This window comes from Myotis yumanensis, unplaced genomic scaffold (assembly GCF_028538775.1).
Source record: "Myotis yumanensis isolate MYYU_CA2020_CCGP unplaced genomic scaffold, mMyoYum1.0.hap1 SCAF_11, whole genome shotgun sequence".
NCBI classification, from domain to species: Eukaryota; Metazoa; Chordata; class Mammalia; order Chiroptera; family Vespertilionidae; genus Myotis; species Myotis yumanensis.
In genome coordinates this window covers 58,156,860-58,162,096 of record NW_027223762.1, presented here as the reverse complement: position 1 = coordinate 58,162,096, position 5,237 = coordinate 58,156,860, and the positions used below count along the sequence as shown (strand labels likewise).

Genomic DNA, 5,237 nt, shown 5'->3' with positions numbered 1-5,237 from the left:
AGATCAAAGGATAAAGTCTCCTTCTGTTCACATATATTCCTCCCCTCCCCTTTTCTCCCTTTTCTTTTGACTTCACCCCAACACTAACCCCTACCCCACTCACCAGTTCCACAACTGCACCCAAAATCAACACAGGGATGAGGTCTTTCCAAGGACTGTAAACAAAGCCTGGGAGCGATACAGGCAATGGGTGAGAAACTCAACCTCATAAAATGTAAGAGAAATCTGGTTCTGCACAAAGACACACGCTGCTGGGGTGGGGAAATGCTGGTGCTATGTGAGTAGGTTACAGATCAGCAGGACTCACCTGGGGGAGGGGTCACCGTGGGGTAGGGGGGAGGAGCTGAGTATGTGCCTTGGAGAGGAGATAAATAAGAAGGAGGACACTGCGAACTCATTCAAGCCCTGGTCCCGTAGCTCTGTGGCTAGAGGGTCATCCAGATAGGTCCATGTTGTGGGTCCGATCCTCAGTCAGGGCACATCCAAGAAGCAGCTAATGAAGGCACGCAATAAGGGCAACAGGCTCTAAAAATGGTGAACTTCATAGTGACGGAGGATCAGAGCATCCATGGCACCTCCCTCCATATCAGGTGAAGATCATTCAGACTCGAATCTATGAGTCCCACACTGGAGAGAGGAGTGCTTTGGACTGACCCCCAGACTTGTGGTCCATAAAGTCATGGCATTAAGGTTTGTGGGTAGTGTCTCCCTTTCTGTGATTGACCTTGAAACGGCTTCAGATTCAGGCGGAGAAGGACATCATTGTTGAGTTTATAAAAAATGAAGACTTCTGTTTGCCTGCATGTTGGAAGCACTTTCCATGAGGCTCACAGGCAATGCAATTGATTCCTAAAAGTACTTGGAGCCTCTGGCAATGTCAACAGAATAATTAGGAGCAAGAACTGAAATGCAAAGTTTGAACTGATGCATGTAGATGAGTTCATTGATAAACTTCTTCAAAGTGAGAGTCCGTGATGTCATTCTGGCCTGGCAACGGAAACACTATGTGCTCGAGGGAGCTGAGCAATTGCAGCTAGTGCTCTGGACCAGGACATGGATGATGTCAAGTCCACTGAACAGCAGGAAAAAAAGGATGTGAGCTTGGAGAGGATACCATCACTCCATCACCGGGGGAGAAGCTACCGGAACTTGGACTAGCCCCATCGCTCTCCCACCCTGTGGTACAGAAGAAGTTGGTACTGGGATCCCAGTAGGCAGAGACCCAGTTTCAAAATAAGGAGCCCTTCCCCTCGTGTCCCAGAGAGGTATCAGTGTAGGAGTCTAAGAAATCACCACTGCAGGTCCTGCGATAGACCACACACCTCCTGCTCCAAGTCCACAGGTCATCACCATAGTCACAGATGCAGGTGCCACTCAAATCGATCTAAGAAGGGCCACAGGAAGAGCCACAGAGGGAAGGAGTAATGGGCCCGGGTGGGGTTTAGTTCGAATGGCCTCCTGCACATGTGAAGTCATCTCTCTCTGTGGAAGGATTCACATCTTCTCCTGAGGCAGCCTTGAGAATACTTTAGGGTTTTCTGTTGTTGTTCTTATTGTTTTAACCTAAAAGATTCTCCATATGTTTTTCTTTTTAAATAAAAGAGGTTTTGAGTTTTGTGTCTCTTTTTGAGAACCACACAATAGCCCACCCACTGGGCAGCAAATAGCCAGCAGATGTGTCCACAGGCAGGTCATTCACACTGCAACATGGCCAACCTGACAACATGCTCAGCGAGAGAAGCCAGGCTCAAACCCACAACACGTGACTCAGGGTCTCCTGGGTGGTGGGCCTGCCCTAGCGGAGTCTCTCCATGGGTCCTAGTCCCCAGAATGGGGCCGTGTTCTTGTCCTGCCAGGTGAACCCCACCCCCATTTCCCATCTTCTCTACGCCTGCGGTTTTCAAGTGACATGACAGAGGCCCTATGGAGCAGCCTCAGGTCTTTTAAAGCAATTCAGTCACCTGTTCTCCCTGAGTGCACCTTCGGTCAGAGACCGCGTACCTCCACGTAGGGAAATGCCAACTTAACTGCATGTGCACCATGTGAAAGGTTCCAGATTTTCCTCTCACCCCAGGTCTCAGTCTCAACAGTGCTTCTCAATGACTGAGACACAGGTGTCCCTGTGCTTGTAACTGCCACAGCCTCATTCATAACTTCGCATACTGTTCTGAGGCTAAGGAGGGGGGCTTTATTTTTAATTAAATCAAAGTGGGAAATTATCCCAAAAATGCAAAAACAGAGACTCAAACAATTCTAGTGGGGCTCAGGGGGGGTGTGTGGGATGGCTGTAGGCAGGACTTCCCAAAGATGAACCGATCCGGGGAGACAAAGAATCAGGAGGCGCCCCCAGATACAGAAGGAGGTGCAGCTGCAGTGGGTCAGGTGACTTGGGGATGGGGAAGAGCAGCCTGGAGAGACCTCTGGGTGGATACAGAAGAGCCCTGGCCAGCTCCTCTCAGGCAGACACAGAACCCAAATTCCTACCAGGGCCTTTTCTTGGGTTCTGCTTTGCCAACCCCTGGAAAGGACAGACCATGTCCCAAAGGCAGTGGGAATATCCTAGGCAAAGACAGAGAAGAATGAGTAAGGGTGGGCTGTGCAGGCAGATGACCTATCTCAGCACAGTGGGGCGGGGGTGTTCCCTTTTACTGTTAACTAGAGGCCGAGTGCACATGAAATCATGTACAAGTAGCTCGCTTCCTCCAGCCTCAGCTGGCCACCCCGCCCATTGCTGCTCTTAGCTCTCCAAGGCTAGTAGCTCTTGCCCTTCCCTGCCCACCACGAGAGCTGCTGCTCATTTGGTGGTGACGCCATTACAGCATCATGACCACAATCCTTTTATGATATAGATCCTCATATTTGGATATTTTTCTATGATTTTCACAGAGAAGGTAGGGGATGGGTAGGGAAAGAGAGAGAAACATTGATGTGAGAGAGACACATCAACTGCATGCTTCCACCATGTACCCCAATGGGGGCCAGGGATCCAACCTGCAACCCAGGTACATGCCCAAGACTTGGAATCTAACGCACCCCCTTCAGGTGTGTGGGATGATGCTCTTACCATTGTGCACACTGGCCATGTCTGGGTGGATGTTTACCTATTAAGGACAGATCAGGGTCATTTTCTCGTAGCAGTTTTATCAATATCTACCACCTCCTTTAGTCTCTAAACTTGAAGACACCCCAACCCACCAGAGGCTCACTTGGCTCAGCAGCCAGCAATCCTCCTGCTGGGCAGATAATCAGCCTGTGCAGAGGTCGCCCACTCACTCCCTGGGCAGCTCAATGGCGGAAGCACTTATTATAGGTAATAGTTTGCACCTTCCTTGATCATAAATTTTCTTGGAGGAAATGCCAACTCCTAGTCAGATCCCACAGTCACCGGTGCAGCAGAGCTTAGTCCATTTTGCACTAACCATGGGACAGAGTGGCCACCAGCCTGGGTTTGGACTAGAGAGAGCCTCAGATCCACACAAAAGGACCCAGCACCAGCTCTGCCTGGCAACTGCTCTGGGCTTTTGCCTGCCCACACCCACCTGCCCAGCTGCCACCATGGCTCCCAGCCTTGACACCTGAGAGCAATCTGGGCTCCTCAACCACCTGAATCTAAAAGGGCCCCACCTCAACACCTGGCTGGAGGGTGCAGAGTCCACAGGGGCTTGTCCAGGCCCAGAGCTTCTCCTGGTCACTTCGGTTTTAGTTTCAGGGAGCACACTGACGTCATCATTCCTTGTGGGTGATTGTGTAGCTCACCCCAGTTCCGCACCAGTTACACTGACAGCAGCACCTCCCCTGTGTCACCTCAGTCATGTCGTGCTCTGCCCTCATGAGAACCCTGGCTTCTGGTCACCACGGGGCCCCTGGGCTGTGCTGGTGTTCACATCTGTGTAGACTGATTGGGTGAATAAGTCAAACATACTGACTTTAGAGACTGAGAAAAATGGGGAGAGAGGGTGAAAGATCAATTTGTTTTTCCACTAATTTTTTAAAATATGTTTTATTGATTTTTTACAGAGAGGAAGGGAGAGAGATAGAGAGTTAGAAGCATCGATGAGAGAGAAACATCAATCAGCTGCCTCCTGCACATCTCCCACTGGGGATGTTCCTGCAACCCAGGTACATGCCTTTGACCAGAATCGAACCTGGGACCTTTCAGTCCGCAGGCCGACGCTCTATCCACTGAGCCAAACCGGTTTCGGCGAATTTTAGACATTCTCTGGTTGAATCTTGTTATTGTCCTGACCTGGGATGGAACATGCAATGTTGGCATTACTAAGATGAGGCTCTGACCCACTGTGCTATCCATGCATGGCCACATATATCTGGGATTTTAAGTAAAATAACCCACTATTGTACTGGGAAATGGAGAGATACAAGAATCTCCATGATAATAGGTAATGGTGTATGGCAAGAATAGGACTCATGGGGTTTTATATGTGTTTCCTTTATATGGATGCTAGTGGCCCAGTGCACAAAATTTGTGCAAATTAAAAGGGAATTAATTGGAGGAAATATTTTAAAAATATATTTTATTGATTTTTTACAGAGAGAAAGGGAGAGAGATAGAGAGTTAGAAACATCGATGAGAGAGAAACATCGATCAGCTGCCTCCTGCACATCTCCCACTGGGGATGTGCCTGCAACCCAGGCACATGCCCTTGACCGGAATCGAACCTGGGACCTTTCAGTCCGCAGGCCGACGCTCTATCCACCGAGCCAAACCGGTTTTGGCAAAGAGGAGGAAATATTTTAATATTGCTATTTGCCCTTTCTCTATAATAGATGTGTCAGAGATAAAGAAAATTAGTAAAATGTATATGAAAAATATTCCTCCTGTCAGAGTCTGGGGCGCACTGCAGGACCCAGAGTCAAGTCCCCATCCACCCGTGGCACCTCAAAATTGCTTGAGACCCAGACCCATCTTGTCCCACTCCCATTCGACAAGATCCAGACCTGGCTGGCCCAACCTTCTTCTGTTAAGCCCCACTGGGTGGGGAGGGGCATAACCTGGGGTCCCGTGTCTAGCCCTTCTGGGCAGGGGGCACAGCCTGAGGTCCCCCAGCCTGGCGCTGGGGCAGGGGGTGCAGCCTGAGGTCCCCTGTCAAGCCCCACTGGGTCAGGGGCACAACCTCAGGTCCCTGCCCCAGCCAGATGCCATGCAGCCTCAAGTTCCTGCTGATTGCTTGTTAAGGCTCATTACAGAACATGGCCTCCACGTGGGCGCAGCCATCTCT

General features: G+C 50.1%; 1 pseudogene; it reads left to right on the top strand.

Annotated features, from left to right (window-relative positions):
• Nucleotides 1–531: 531 nt before the first annotated feature.
• LOC139019275 (pre-mRNA-splicing factor 38A pseudogene) lies at nucleotides 532–1,425 on the top strand (annotated as a pseudogene).
• The last annotated feature ends 3,812 nt before the right edge of the window (nucleotides 1,426–5,237 follow it).